The sequence below is a fragment of the Cheilinus undulatus genome, linkage group 23 (assembly GCF_018320785.1).
Source record: "Cheilinus undulatus linkage group 23, ASM1832078v1, whole genome shotgun sequence".
NCBI classification, from domain to species: domain Eukaryota; kingdom Metazoa; phylum Chordata; class Actinopteri; order Labriformes; family Labridae; genus Cheilinus; species Cheilinus undulatus.
In genome coordinates this window covers 14,185,396-14,202,591 of record NC_054887.1, presented here as the reverse complement: position 1 = coordinate 14,202,591, position 17,196 = coordinate 14,185,396, and positions in this window count along the sequence as shown.

Sequence of the window (17,196 nt, the reverse complement as noted above, 5' to 3'; positions counted from 1 at the left end):
TCTTTAATGCAATCAATCTTCTTTTTGATACTTGTCGAGTCACCCCCTGCTGGGCATAGAACAATGCAGGTTCAAGGAAATTTAGTGAGTCATCCACTAATTCTCTATTGGATTGAGGTCTAGGTTTTGACTCAGCCACTCCAGAACATTCACCTTGCTGTCTTTAAACCATTTCTGCACAGATTTTGCTTAATGTTTCCAGCCACTGTCTTGCTGTAAAATCAATCTCCTCCCAAGCTGTGGTTCTCTTGCAGACTGAATAAGATCATCCACCAGGATTTTCCTATATTCCACAGCATTCATTTTACCCTCTACCTTTACAAGCCTTCCAAGGCCGGCTGCCGAGAAGCATCCTCACAGCATGATGCTGCCACCACCAATCTTGAAATTCACTTGATGCTTTTTAAATTGTTCTTTTTGGTTAGGGAGTGAAGCTTCTAGGATGCACTGGATATGGATCGGAGCACGTTCTGTGGAAGTACAAAAATTGCTCTGAAGTGAATTTGGTCGGCTGATCTCCAATAACCTTGTGTGTTTAGTGCACAATGACGTCTGCGAATCTGCTCCCCATCCTCGCTGTTCTGATTATCATAACCAATAAATAGGCCTTTTACTTTCAATATAACAGCTGACTCATTAAATCAGGCCCTGGACCATGTGGGGAAAAGGGCCAGGAGGAGAGAGAACACACTCAGGCCCATGCTTAACCCAGGCTATAAAAAGTTTAATAAGCACAACATCTCAATTCAGTGATGACAGATATACAAGAAAGACTGCAGAATTGCCCTCCATGAGCATGATGAGTGCGCAAATACCCTACATTTATAAAAAGTTCAGTCTAAGAGTTTAAGTGAGTCCTGATTCATGGGCCTTTCCAGTGTTTTCATACCTTTGTTTGCATGCAGAAAACGTGTGTTTTGACTCAAAGCATTTAAACTTATGGTTTTAGCGGGGGGTTGTTCATACAGTAGCGTGCCACCGCTGAAATGAGCCCCTGCCTCATTTTGTTTTTAGGCGCTGGGTTCATAGCAGGCTGCTATTGATAGAAGCTGAGGGCTCTGGAAATGAAAAGTGCATTTGAAGCCCCCTTATGAAGCAGCATTCCTCACTAATCCAGAGGAGATCTGCTCTGCAAGCCCTCCCCGATCCTCAGAAAAACAGATGGGGCGGGCTGAGGGGGGTGGGCCCAGAACCTGTGTTAAAGTGAAATACATTATCCTGTGTTTATACAGGGGGCACATTGTTGATGTCAGGTAAGTGAATATATCCAGGAAGTTCTCAGGAGGGAAGAAAAACAGCCTCGTTTTTAAACTCATCAAGTGGAGCTGTGAGAAGAGCAGAGAACATCAAATTATCTTGGTTCTTAGAAAACATGTGAGCCTTTATTTACAGTGGAACATCACTGGAATCACTGCTGAGGATTTCTAAGACTTTAACAACGCACTCATGATGGAGAGAGGTTAGATCTGATTATGTCACCTGTTGAAATCAGAAAAGGAGCCTGAAACTGAAGCTGCCTTCTTTATTCTTGGCACATTTATTTGGTTATTTATACTGTGTTTCCTTCTTTAAATATGCTCACATCTTCTCTTCGGGTTTTATATTTATGCATTGTACACCAATACACCAATTGTACACCAACAGAGACTGTAATGATATCGTATTCAAATACATGTAGTTTAATATGTTGCTCTCCTGCTCTCTGGAGTGTTTCTGTGGGTATTTGTGCCCATTCATTCTGTAGAGCATTTATGAGGTCAGGCACTGATGTTGGGTGAGAAGGCCCTGCTCCCAATCTCCGTTCCAGTTCTCCCTAAAGGTGCTTGATGGAGTTGATGTCAGGGCTCTGTGCGGGTCAGTCAAGTTCTTCCACACCAAACTCATCAAACCATGTCATTATAGTCTTTGCTTTGTGCACTGGGGCACAGTCATGTTGGAATAGAAAAGGGCATCCCCCAAACTGTTGCCACAAAGTCAGAAGTGTAGCAATGTCCAAAGTGTCTTGGTATGCTGAAGCATTAAGACTGACCTCAACTGGAGATAAGGGGCCTAGACCAAAACATGAAAAACTGCCCTATACCATTATCCCTCTGGACCAGATGTCATGGTTGGCATAATGAAGTCAGGTAGGTAACAGGTTTGGCATCCACCAAACCCAGACTCAACCAACCGACTGCCAAACAAAGAAGCATGATTCATTGATCCACAAAAGATATTTCCACTGTTCCACTGTCTATTTCCACTGTGCTTTACAGCACTCTACTTTCTGGCTGTTGCTGTTGTTCCTAAATGCTTGTACACATGTGGCAACAGGTCTGACTGAAACACCTGGATTCAATAAAAAACGGGTGTGGCCAAATACTTTTGTCCATTTGGTTCATGACCTCCTAACACACTTCTTGCCAGATAAAGGGGAGTCTTTAGTCTTGTAATAACAGAAAAACGGACATACTATTAGCCAGATAAACTTTATAAGCAACCAAGTAATGATGTGTTGTTCATGACCGAGCATCTTACATTAAACAGCTCTTCTATATGAAAATCAGGAGCTTGCTTCCACATTTATCTTCCATATTTAAAAGCCAAACTGGTACTAAATGAAGAGCTTTTTGGGAGTCAATAAACTGGCTCTTATTACTGAGCTGAGCTGAAAGATCCAGATCACTAAAAAGAGATAGATTTCCCATTGTAACAAGGGATGCAATGGGAAATTGGCTGTGGACACACAACATTGTCAACACAGACAACATTGTCTGACATTGTTTGTTCAGGCTACAGACCAAGGCTTTAAATCCATGTCTTGCCACTTTTTTGCCTGTTCGTGTTAGCATTTTTTGTAGCAAAACTAGCTTAGGATCTTTTTTGTTTTTTTTTGACAATATGAACAGTTGGCATTGCTGTAAATGACACAAAACTTTTGCGTTTTGGTAGCACTTCTCTATGCAGAAATCTCCTCCTGCCCCCCATCTGGAGTTTTTCACTGTAGCATGATGATTATCAACTGGACATGTCTTGTTATTGGAACTGGAAATGTTGTAGGTTAAGTTAAAGACTGCAGCATGAGCACATGGTAGATTAATGTTGGGTCTTTATGAATAATATGATAATAGGACTTTTTTTGGAATATCTTGAGAATAATTTGGTTATGAATCAACGCCCACCATTTTGTCCACCATCACTGTCCTCCTCTGTCTCTTAGCCTCAGCCATTGAATCAAACAGTCCGGAGATGGGCCAAATGGCATCTCTGAGCTGAAGGCTGGTGTGTGAACTAGTGCTGTAAAGTCTTACACCCCTCCCATGAGTGCCAAAGTTACACTGTCCAGCAGCAGGCCATTGGGCACAACATGGTAATGGGATAGGATCATTCTAGTTAAATACTGTGGCTTTAAATAACAGTGTAAATGTTAGCTGTTGAGATCATTGTTCATCACTTTGGTTCCCTGCCCATTTTTGTCACTGGTTTCCTATTCTGTCTTCCTATTGACCCAAACAGCAGACATGTGAGCCTCTGTGTTAATTGTCTGTGTTGATAATCATCTGTCTAGACCAATAAACAGAAACCAGCGAGGACTCTGAACCCTCGCTACAAATTGCTCACAGTTTTTGTTAAAGGGTTAGGGTCAGTGAACCATGATTCAGCCTCAGTTCAAAGAGCCACCCTAATGGCTCTGACACGGGATCCATGCTTTTTATCTGTTTCTGCTCATTCTTTCCACCTCATCCCGGCCTGACAATGATACTGCTGCTGCCTGCGATGTTGACACAGCCAAGCCTGCCTTTGATTTTTCTGTCTAAGTGGGTCAAAAGACAACACGCAGGCCAAGCATGGTGAGGAAAGCGGTGGGAGAGTGGTGAATGCTTGTGGAGGGTCTGATAGAGACAAAAAGAAGGTTTTTTTATTGCTGAAATATGATCCACCTCCCTCTCTGCAGCTCGTCCTAAAGCGGGCCTCTCCTGTCATGCTGCATGAACAGCCACGTAGTCGACGCGGCCCAACATAAAGCCACCCAGGCAGAAGCCATGAAGGGTTTTTTAAAAGCCTGAGTGGAGCTCGATCCATCTGCAAACAGATGATACAGCTGTAAACAAAGCTGGGAGGAGAGAGATGAGCTCTTTCAAATCCTTCAGAGCCTGTAATACAAGAAGCTCACGTGAAAACTCTGTAAACCGTAAATGAGGCTCGCTGTCAAACATAGAGGTAAATTTTAACCGCCTTCCTGTTCTAAAGTGACCCGACCTACATGACGACATGTATCTGCCTCTGCACGGAGAGAAACAGACCTCGTTTACCCTTCAGCAATGTTTACAGTGTTCCTTATGTTTCCAAAGAAGTAAACAAGCTGGAACAATTTTCTTAGATAAAAAGTCAACTTTTAAGATCAACTCGCTCTGGGATGAAGTTATATTCTCACAGCTCAGACCAAATAGAAAACTGCATCTCCAAAAACACCATCAACTCTACAACTATATGTAACTTTTCCACCTTAAATTAATAGTTCAAAGGTGACTTTTAGCAAGGACTTTCACATTTCCAGACTAAAAAAGACCTGGCACAGCATCTGGTCCATCCTGATTTCACTCATCAGTGTGAGAACTCAGGCTGTGTATGACTATCAGACTGCAGTATGACATAAATCTAGATTTTTTGTCATGTATCATAAATGTTTCAGTTGCACAGTGAATGCTGAGATTAGACCACCACTGTTAAAGAGCTGGATGCATTCAGTCCAAGCAAAAGTAGGGATATAAACATATCCCCCCTGACAAAAAATTTATCACCAGAGGGGGGAGTCTCCCTTTGACATCATCATGGTGTGCTTGGAAGTGGGGCGGGGCATGCTTGGGCTCTGCTCCAGAGCAGGACCCTTCAAGGCACCACTCGGCATATCCCGGTGCAACCAAACTGGTTATGGATAAGTAAGGGTGAATCCCATTTTTACCCCTTAGCCCTTATCTTAGCCCTACTCCTTGGTTTTACACATTCACGTCAGGTGAAGTGGGGTCCCAATTCTCTTTTGAATTGAGGGGTAGGGCCAAGGGCCGAGGGCTACATAGCCCTTAAAACGAAGATTTTTCAGGACCACACTGGAAACCCAGTGGTACATTGAATTTCCCACCACGCACTGTGTTCAATTGCAAAATGGCACAACAGACTACAAAGGAGGCACGTAAATGAAAAAATATTTTCAGCATAATGATTATAGTAAACACAACAGTTGTATTTTCACATATATTCAATCTTTAGCTACTGAGGATTTAAGTTTATTGTATTTTTGGAATCTACACGTGTAAACGAGGGTTATTAATTGTATAAATAAGCAGAGAAGATCAACACAGTATGAACGAGATGGTCAAAGTTTCAAAGTCACGTCTGATGACGCAGCTGTTTATCAGCAATGTGTGATAATGATCAGCAATCAAGTGGCGTCTGGTTTCTTAAGGGAAGGTTTTCACCCCTATCCCCTACCACTTTGTTTCAAGGGCCAAGGGGAAGGGTTAAGGAGTAGAAATGGGATTCACTCAAAATCAGAATAGCTTGGTTTGGATTGGCATGACCAAAAGTAATACTGGAAGAGCCCAATTACACCTACTCTTCCTACCTGTCTTTTAGATGGAGCTTTTTGCAAACTCCAAGCTGGCTTTCATGTGTTTTGCACTGAGGAGACGCTTCTGTCTAGCCACTCTTCCACAAGCCCAGATCAGTGGAGGGCTGCAGGGATGGTTGTCCTTCTGGAACTTTGTTCCATCTCCACACAGGAGTCAGAGTGACCATCAGGTTCTTGGTCACCTCTCTTGCTAAGGCCCTTCTCCCCAGATTGCTTGGTTTTATATTCAGGTGTGAAACTGGCTCAGATCAGAGGACCCCTTCTCCTTGGGAATCAGGGTTCCCATTGTTCTACACCAGGCTTTAGGTAGGGATCATTTCTCCAAAACTAACCTTAGCAGCTGCCATAGAAATCGAAGGACATCAGGTATGCTTTTCTAAACCCTGTAGGAGACTCCGTTTAGCCCTGGGGCTGAAGAAGCCTTTTTATGCCTCACTACATCCTTCCACCTTGGTGGACTAACATCCATTCTGAAGTCTATCTCTCCCAGTGGTGGCATGTCAGGAAGAAGGCCTAACTCCCTGTTCTTACCCGGATCTGAGTGAGTGAAGATGGGGAACTGAAAGTGGATTAATGAGAAATTAGGATTAATTTTTTTGACTGTAGTACCAGACTTAACAAGACTGAATAAAGTTGTAAGACCTGAAAACTTTGTGAATGCATTGTATCAAAAGATCAAATTAAGTTTGAATATTGAATATCTTGTCTCTGTGCTGTATTGTGTTTTTTTCTGAATGTTCTAACATTTTTGGGTTAGTATCGTCATTGAAAAAAGTTACCTTTATGAATTCAAATCAGTTTTGGCCCAAATGTATCCCTCAATGTCAGTCAAATCCCTGTTTCATCAGGCAGTAATGCAATCTTTTTGTTGATGTTTTGCACTCCAAAAGCTGACATTGGCTGGGTTTCTCACTGTTTGCACTTTATGGAGCTGAAAAGAGGCATGACACCCAGAAATACTCATAAACATAACATCGTTTGGTTTTTCCCTTTAAATCTGTCCCAAATTCTTTGCAAAGAAATCCTCTTAACTCAAAGAGGTGACCCAGAAAGTGACAGGGGAAGACTTTTTTAATCAAGGTAGAATCTGTCCACACATCATCCATACAAAGTAAATGGTACTTGTGTATGTGTGTATGATGACTCACATTTTAACCTTAGATATAGTTGGTAATAACACCATCCAGACGTTGTTTCAGCCTTGTATGACTGTGGGACCTCCTGTTGCTGAGCCCGCTGACACAAGAGAAGAGAGACAAATTTGAAAGTAGTTCAGCACTGAGCTTTAGGAAAAGCTCTCTCAGCGTTTTTCACTAAGCCTCGCCAAAAACCCTCCTGGCTCCTGCACCTACAAAGCTGTTGTATAACCTTTACACTCACCAACACACACAGTTGAACCATGTGATCAGGAAGCCTTTGAGGGGGTTTTTAAAACAAGGGAAGGCCTATTTTTGAGAGTCATCCACCATGGGACTCAATTAGCACTTCATCTTAAAAGCAGGAGCACGGGGTCGATGTGCGCTCCCTCCCTTCCTATGTTTCCTGAGGAAAAGCTGGAGTGAGTTGACCCTGCACAGCGGTGGTCGGCAGCTTTACTCTCGACCCACTTCTCTGGCTTTTCCTTCTTCATCTTCACTCTCTCCTGCACTCTAATTTCCTGCACACTGTCCTGGAAATAGCCCACATTTGGCTGAGTGATGCGTTGAGCCTTTGTCCTTCACCACTGCCAAAAAGATCCCATATGTTTAGGCTCCACACATGATGACTGTGCTGGCTGCATCTCATTTCCCTCTCTCCCTCTGTAAAATTTGCTGAATTTCCATGGAGCACATCCACTTTTTCTGCACTGGAGGCTCATTTTAAGCACACAAATCAACCCTCTAACCTGGAATTCTCACTATATATGCTTCACTATACTCCTCTCCTCCCTTCTTTTTGAAATAATGTCTGACAGAAAAAAGTTGAGCTCCTGCCATAAGCTATACCTAAATAGAAAAGAAGTCAAAACACCCACTATATATTTGACAGCACATTTTAGTAAAATGACCGCCAGGACATTTATAATCTGACATTCAAGTGCTGTACAGACCAAAACAGATGAGGAAGGAACAGATTTAGGGTTTGAATTAAAACCAGCTCACTTATTAATCTAGATTTGGTGTCTTTTGTCCTTTTACTCCATTCCTCTTTGCAGAACTGCTCAAGCTCTGTCAGGTTGCACATGGATCAGTCTTGAATGGCGCTTTTCAAACCCAGACATAAATTCTCAATTGAAATGAAGTCTGGGCTTTGACTCAGCCACTCCAGCACATTCATCCTGTTGTCTCGTTGGGCTGTTGTCGTGCTGGAAAATAGATCTTCTGCAAAGCTGTGGTTCTCTTGCAGATGGAATGAGATGGTCCTCCAGGAATTTCATATATTTTCCCTCATTCATTTTACTCTCTACCTTTACAACCCTTCCAGTGCCTACTGCCAAAAAGCATCCCCACAGCATGATGCTGCCACCACCATGCTTCACAGTGGGGAAGGTGTGTTCATGGCGAAAGTTTTTGTATCCATCCCCTGACTTATACTTTTCAATCACCTTTTCTCTGAGTTGCTTGCAGTGTTCTTTTGTCTTCATGGTGCAATGGTAGCCATGAATACTGATTAACCAGAGACTGGATCTTCCAGACATAGGTGTCTTTATACTACAATCACTTGAGTCACATTCACTGCACTCAAGTGATCCCATTTTCGCTAACTATTAGGCTATAAACACATTATCAAGACTTGTGTGCGTGCAGAGCACTCTTGTCAACCATTGGTCAGTGTCACTAAAAAAAAAAACAAACATACATACTACTAACATTTTATTTTTTACCCAGAAAGCCTCTGTTTTTGTCACTATTTTAGAATGCAGGCTTTGGCTACCGGTTATGTGCTCTTGCATTGCAAAATAGTGACAAAAACACAGAGTTTCTGGGTATTAAATAAAATGTTTTAAAAATGTCTGATCGTGCATACATATCCACCAACATTGTTTTGTTGCCCTTTTGTACCAAAAACTCACTAAATCCTGCCGAGAAACTGTACCCATCTGTTACGCTGTATAGCCCCTTTAAAAAAACCCTGAAATATCCCTTTAACAGACAATGAGAGTTTCCACAGTACTATTCTGTTACAGCATTCTGTTGATCCAAAATGGCTTAAAATCGGTGTCCATGATCGCACACCGTATTACGGTGTTGTGGAAGCGCTAGGGAGCAAGACACATTTAGATAGTCAGACAACTATTCCCCTGGCTGGCTCCGTCAGACCTGTTTCACCTCTGTAGCCCCTTTGTTTCTACCTCCAGAGCCTTCACAGAACTGGGGATCACTTCATCCCCCAGTTACACCTCCACCACATGAAGGCAAAACATTTCAGGGATATGAATGTCATGGCTTGAAATGTCAGCATGGTTAAGCCATAAATTAAGTCTATCAAATGTTTTTTCTAGGGTAAAAGTTGTAGCAGATGTGCAGAAGTAATGTGATTTTGTGCACCACAGAGGAGGAATTTTCTCCACAGAAGCAGACAGGTTTAACCCAGTTTACTCTCCAGATGTAGTCCGCAGATAACCCCTGTTAGCTGAGGCACTTTAATGCATCATAACTGATAAAGTTATACAAGCAGTGGGTTCTTTGTGAGTAACTTAGTGTTCGTATCAATCTATCAAGACTCTTTTGGCATGTTTACACACACAGCCAGCTCCTTTCAGAGCCCTGTGTTGCTTTCCTGTCTGTGCTGAAGTTGTCCAGATCCTCTCACTCTGACTTGTTTTGCTCTCTCTGTCTCTCCTTTGTTGCCGCCTGACGTCTGTTTGGGACCTCCAATCTGGCTAAACTCAGCACTATGATGCATGCTTTTGGGATTTTCTCTCCTTTACTCACGTGCAGGTATTTTTCTCTGCAGGAAATGTGTTTGTCCTTGCTGTAGTGCCCCCTCTACAAGTCTAGGTGACTTCTGCCCCATACTCTCTGACCTACCAGCCTGCCAACTGCACACATGGACTCTGTCACCCCTCCATGCTGCCTTTGTTCACTCATCAGGGATCACGACCTCTCATTTGTGGGGGATACTGGGGTATTCTTGGCTCTGCTGGCCCTGTTTAGCCTGCAGGTTGTTGTCCCAGATTTAACCTTCACACCTTCAGTGGCTGCAGTGATTCATGGAGATATAATGAAGGGCAATTACCTCGGATTGAGCCTTAACATGAATCACTAACACCTGCCAAACACGGCTGCAAGATAATAACAGGATAGAGCAGAAGGAGTGCTCCTGTACTCCTATTTGACTGGTTCTGCTCCAGTGTAAATATTATAATTATGTGTGAGGAGGCTCTGTTTCTAACAGCTCAATTTAAAACATGTGTTATTATCAAAGTAGTAGCTCATTATTGTTGGATCTTGGATTATTAAAAGTTTTCCAAAGCTAATTTTGGTTTTCCAGGCTACCGTAAGTTCCTTTAAGTGTCAGAAAAACAAGAAGAACTTGAACTTTGAACACCTTTATCTCTAAAACTCACAGTATCAATGTCTGTTTAATTAAACTTGTCAAAGGTTGAATAGATGATTATCCTTATTTTTATAACCACAGTACTGCTGTACTAGCTGCAGGCCAAACATGTTAGTTGTTGTTACACTGGTCGAAGTGTAAGGGGATTTTCAAAATAAAATATTTTGTATGTAGCCATGGAAACAGTATGATGGCCCGTTTTGAAACAAAGGTCTAGTCCACACATAGGCGTGTCCTGTTCACACATGCTATGTTCTCAAACATATCTTTGTCCACATGAAAACACAAAAACGTACTGTTACAAGCTGTAAAGAACACGCCATGTCAACAGTAGCCTGTCCATCATGATGTGGGTGGAGCAGCTCACTCAGAGCAAGCAACGATGTCTGACATGAAATGACCAATTCATTTTTGAACCTCAGGTGTTTGATGGGCCCCTTATTGTAAGCACCTGTGAGCATGGGCTCTACTACAGTGGTCAGGTCCAAGAACAGGCATGCAACATTTGACTGATCTGATTAGTCTGTCACCACAGTCAAGGTTTGCAGGACCATATGGCGGATGGCTCTCTGACCAGACAATCTGGAACAGACTGCATGCAGCCAGTCTCTGGTCCCATAGGCCTGCCATGACTGCCCTTCACCATCAGGCCTAAGTGAGCTGGTGCTGGCAACAAATGCACTGGAACCTGAACATGTGGAAAAGGTTATGTTAGGCGATGAGTCCAGGTTCTGCCTACGGCAGTTGGATCAGGGAAGGCGTGCAGAACACTATGCTGATTGTTGCAACCATAGAGTAACAAGTTTTGGTGGATGCAGTGTGATGGTGTGGGGTGGTATCTCCCTCACTGGAAAAGCTAGACTTGTCTTCATTGAAGGCAATCTCAATGCTGAGAGATATCAAGATGAGATTCTGCAACCTGTGGCAATCCCATATCTCCACAGTCTGGGACCTGACTCTATCCTCCAAGATGACAACACTTACCCCCAAAAGACTAGGGTTTATCAGAGACTACCTCCAGAATTTGGGAGTGGAGAGGAGGGAATGGCCTGCCAGCAGTCCTGACCTCAACTGCATTGAACACTTGTGGGATCAGCTTGGGTGTGCTTGAGTGACCAACACAACCACAATGGCTGTCTTGCAGCAGATGTTGGTTGAAGAATGGGATGTCATCCCACAGCAGTGTGACCAGGCTGGTGACCAGCATGAGGAGGAGGTGCCATGCTGATGTGGATCTGTATGGTTCTTCCACACGCTACAGTTTTTGATAATTGAATGAACTGTTAAAGTGATTATATGTCTTGTTCCTTCAGACTTCAATCATCCAATCCACCAAAAAACACCAAACAAGAGGCAATGGCAGAATCAGCTGTTTGGTATCAGCTGAGCTTTGGCAATATTTATATGGGCACAACCCACATACTCAGCTCTGCTGTTCATCCCACAAATGCATGTTCCTTACAAATGTGGCACCATTTAAAAGGGAAATAAATAGGCTTTCCAATGTTATAAGTTTCATTGCCAAGAAGCAATGTAAGAATGAGGAAATAATCTACTAAACACACATTACCTTACTTTCTGTGCTAGTTTTATATTCATTCCTATGATAAATGAGAAAAATTAATCGACTAATGAAGATCATGGGACATGGCTTGAACCTCCAAAACAGGTCTGGCCTTTAACTAGAATTATGTGGCCCAATACAGAGGGGGGTAAAATTAGAAATAACACAACACAAACTAAGGAAAAACCCAACAACGGTTGGTATGTCACTTCCCGACCCCTGGTCGAGGTCGCCCCATTGTAGAGGTCTGCAACATATGAGCCCAAAATGCCCCACCATTGCAGCCAGATGCCTCTCAGTACTTTTAAGGAATCTAGACTTATTTTTCTTTACATAAGCCTGATGCACTGGGGCCACTAGGTCAAGAGGCCAGGTCAAAGAAAAAGCTTACCTCATGATGTCAAAGAGATCACAAATTTCTAAGTAATCAGGTTATTGGCTTTATGATCACCAGAGCAGGTTTCATAGGAATGACTAGTATCTCCATTTGATGCAGGAAATCCACATTAGCAGATACAGAAATAAAAGACTTAAACATTCAGCTTGATTCAAGATGGCAGATCCTTGTTAATGGTTAAAAATCCAACTTGCATGAACTTCTTGTCTCCATATGCTTCTCTTTAACTGCAAAAAGTCTCTCCAATACATCTAGAATGAGTCTGTGTTTTAGTTTTGATATTTGGTTGGGCCCGTTGTGTAATGGCCTGGCAGGCAGAGAGAACATCTTTATCTGATAAGCTTCCTTACTCCATACCACCGCTGATATCTCTCTTCTCTTGCTTCACCCTTTTGACTCCCATTTGAGGCTGTAAACCAAGCAGGAAGCTTAACTCCTTGCACAAAATCCTCCCTTTGTGAGGAGCCGAGCAGGTGAACCAGAGGAGCCATTAGTCTGTCGTTACACAGACTGTGACCTGCCAAAATGCCTGCTAGGAAACAAAAGCATCCTTCACAGGGAGCTCAGAGGAGAGTTTTAAGGTTAAAACACAAAGAGATGAGCCGTAGTAATGCCATGAAGTAGCATGCTTTGGCTGCAGAAGCCTTTGTATAGCACTAAAAGAGCTAGGTTTTAAAATAATAATGTTTTATGATCTGGAATAACCACCTGGCCTCCAGTTTTATTCAGTTTTAAAGTGGGCATTTGTGCAAAGTTTGAAGAAAATAACTCAAAGATTTTGGGACTGGACAACCCAAAACAGCCATTTCAGTCTCTGTGCACAACTGGCGACAGGTCACTCCAACTCCGCCTGGCATGCCATCTTGGCACAGACAGCAGCCATCCTCTAGTATAAACATTGAGACATGGACCTGGTTTTACTTGGGTTACTTTCCAGCTATTTATTATGTTGCAGATGGCCCAGATAGACAAGAAAAAGAAACCTTAATCTGCCGCTGTACTCACACATAATGTCTATTTATGGTTTTGACCCAGTAGCTTACACATGGCCAATTTAATAAACTTGCATTAAAGTTTTGTCAGAGTTCCTCTCTTTATTGGCAGTTTTGGGTCAGATTAATAATCAGTAGACAAAACACTGGCACACAGTCGCCTTGGGGCTGAAAACTTGTGCCAAGGGTATTATGGTCTAAATATGATACATTTAACACAGTTTTCCAAAGCCTTAAAGCTTGTAGACTACTGAGCCTTTGAAACCTTTGACCTGGATTATGACAGAAAGATTTTGAAGACTGATATCCTCTCAATGTCTGGACAGGTTTTAAGAATGAAAGCTAAATTAAGGTGAGGCATGGGATGATTATCTATAATGATTTAAATCTGAATTGAAAGATTTGACTACAGCTCAGCTCCCTCTTCACCACACTGGTGTCAGTAAAATGCTCGCAGTACTGCTGATGCTGCACCAATTTACCAATCTTATGGTCCATTCTACCTTGATTCAGAACATGCTTGGCCAACTCCTTGTGGAGATCTTTCAGGTATGTCCTCTTGGAAGGAGAAATGGGGGTAGAACCAGAACTTTCTGGATTGATTATGTATCTTACCTGGCATAGAGACACCTTGGAATCCAGCAGGAGGACGTTGCTAGAAGGAGGGATGTCTGAGCTGAATTTCTTGGACTGCTACAACCGTGATGGTAGCCTTAAAAAGCCAAAAAAGACAAGGAAAAATGGTTGGATGGATGGATGGATGGATGGATGGATGGATGGATGGACAAGTCTTAGATGAACAGATGGATGTACAGATGAACAGAGAGATGTATGGATGACTACCAAACCTGCAGACAATCACCATGCTAGATAGATGGATGGACAAACATGCATGGAGAACTGCTTAAGTCTACAATCTTAATGACTATAAGACTCAGTAAATATAAAGATTATTACTCCTGATGTTTCATTCGTCCAGTTACAGGATAGCTTTCATACCCTATTGCATGTTTTTTCTCTGGCCACATTTGGTCTTAAATCAGCTGTTTGCTTTGTTTGGTCTTCACCAATGTCTAAGAAAATATCTGACTCTTGATCTGCAAAATCATCCACTCTATTCATGAACTTGCCCCAGCTTTTTTTTCTGCTGTTTGCAAGATTTAAAGGAAATACAGAAGATGACTTCTATATAATTGAGGAGAACTTAAACACAAAAACTGACTCCTGGTTTTCACTGTGTGGGTCCCTGCGTCAGTGGAGATGTTTGAGGTGAAAATATTGGCCTCTCTGTACCACACTTACCCACAAACCTCAGACAGTACACGTGTGTCATTAAAGAAACATGCTCGCCATGAAAAGCCTGTTGTTTTTGACTTCTATCCCTACATGGCACAGCTTTATTGCTCCCGATCGGCCCTGCGTTTCTTCAGCATAGACGGTCAAAACCAAAACTGTCAGAAACAATACACGTTGAACTGTTATAGGGTTTGGACAAAAGACTTTTTCTTCTCTTTTGGCAGCCATGAGGAACACCAGAATGCATTTCAATAAAAATGACTAGCATCCTTACAGGACTTGGATCAACCTTAACCTTGTCTGTCTGCTCTTCTTCTGCTCTTTTCCTGTCAAACACACGTGTCTCTGCAGGATGAACGTCTAGGAATCCTCCCAAACCCCAGTCCGCTGGCTCAGACGACCCTTTTCTCTCTAATGCTTCACAATTTAGCACAGCACGGCACCCCCTTGTCCTGCCTTCCTCCCTTAGGTCCTCACTTAGTGAGGCTTGGCGCTTTGACAGACATGCAGCGCTGAACAATGGCTGGCGTCCGGCTCTCTCTGGCTGCCTGGATGGAGAAATCCCAACAGGCATTTTTTGTATGTGTGCAAATTTTCGAGCTACTGTTTCTGCTCGTGTGTTAGCATGTGTGTGGGTTTTTAGCTCAGTCCCTGAAGGTTTTTCTATGTGCTGCTACAGTCCAACACAGCCACAGATTTCTGACTGGAATTTGTTCTCTGGCTCGGTCTGACAGAAGCCGGTTTTAGCAGAAGGCTGAGACCTCCAGCTGACGGAGAGTTAAAGTGATCCCTGGTGGCTGAATGGAGGGCAGATATCCAGCACACATGAACGAAACAACATGTTGGACTCACGCGAATGTAATGCCGGGAATTGTTAGATTTATTTCTGACTAGTCATGAGTCCGACAGGTTTATTCTCTGCGTCTTGTTCTTGTTCTCATGTATTTACATCAACCCTCATTCATCGACTCAGAAAACCCCAGGATTTCTTTTTGTTGTTACTGTAACATTTAAGGATAAATTCATCTATTAGAAACATAGGCCCAGTTTATATTTTGCATTAACGATGCGTTTTGGGCTGTCTGATGCCAAGTGACTTCAGGAGGAGAAATGCACTGAAAAGTGCACTTCTGCATTCACGCCAGAGGCAAATGTGGGACCATTTTTCAATATGAGAAGTTAAGAATGACAACAAAACGTCCATTTCCTGTTCAGTAAAAACACCCTGTGAGTCCTTGATTCAAAACAAGAAACAGTATTGAAAAGAAGGTGGGCGAGGTGGCCAGCACTAAGCAGAGCTGGTCTTAACTCGCTGGAAATGCAGCGTGTGGGGGGGTTTACATTTCAAAGACTTTTGGCAATTGGACTTGCAACCTATGGGAGAAATCATGACAAGACGTCTCCTATTACAAAAATAAAAATGAAGAATTTCTCTGTCTTTGAAAACTTTTGGAAATATTTGAGATCTAGTAAGACCTCAATTTAATTTAAAAAAAAAGTGAAGATATTTGTGTTTAGTGGATTATTTCTTTGTTGTAACCATGCTTTTTGGCCACATTTGTAAGTGACATGCATTTAAGGGATGAGCAGCAGAGCTGAGTATGTGGGTTGTGCCTTTGCCAAATCTTCTCTGCCAATGCCAAACAACTTACTCTGCTATTGAATGTTATTTGGTTGACTGGATGACTGAAATCTGAAGAAACAAGACATATTGTAAATTTAACAGTTTATTCATTTAACAAACAGGAGCCTCAGTAGTGTGTGGAAGATCCGATCACAGCAACAACAGCCTCCTCCTCATGTTGGTCACAAGCCTGGTCACACTGCTGTGGGATGACATCCCATTCTTCAACCAGCATCTGCTGCAAGTCAGCCATTGTGGTTGTGTTGGTCACTCTGGTACGAACAGCACGCCCAAGCTGATCCCACAATTGTTCAATGCAGTTGAGGTCAGGACTGCTGGCAGGCCATTCCATCCTCTCCACTCCCAAATTCTTGAGGTAGTCTCTGATAAACCCTAGTCTGTGGGGGCAAGCTTTGTCATCTTGAAGGATAGAGTACGGTCCCAGACTGTGGGATTGAACCTGACAGTCAGCACTCCGAGGTACCAGAAGCTCATAACAAGAGTCAATAGCATCTGCAGAATAAGCTGTTTGGCATAGGAAGAGAAGATTTGGTAAATGTCTCACAGGCGCAACCCACATACTCAGCTCCACTGGTCATCCTACAAATGCTCGCTCCTTACAAATGTGGCACCATTCAAAGGGGAAGTTTAATTGTCAAGAAGCATTGTTACAACAAAGATATAGCCAACCAAGCACAAATTTCTTGTGCTTTTGGTCATCCTTTTCATCTGTCAGTGGGTTTTTACAATTTTTAACCAATAAGTTCCAAAAGATGCTGACTACAATCATTCAGTGTTAAAGTAATTGGAAAAGTAGAGCATTTCTTTCATACCCTGAAAAGTGGTGATTTTGGAGACATGAGATTTTGGCGTTATGAGGGCAAACTGCAAGCTCATCTTGCAACCTCTAAATGTCTATAAACACCAAAAAGCCCAAGACCTACACTGATATGAACATGAAAATGTCTTATCACGTAGTTTTCCTTTCATAAAGTCTGTTAAGGAGAGAAAGAGATCAATTTTAATTTTTTTTATCAGTATTTGGGAATTTTACAGTTTTCCATACATTTTTTCCACAAATTACTCAAAAATGCCAGTTCTATAGTGCTGAGTAGAAACTTGCACAATGCTTACTATCATACCTCATTGAGTGGAAAATAAACCCCCTTCAGAGTG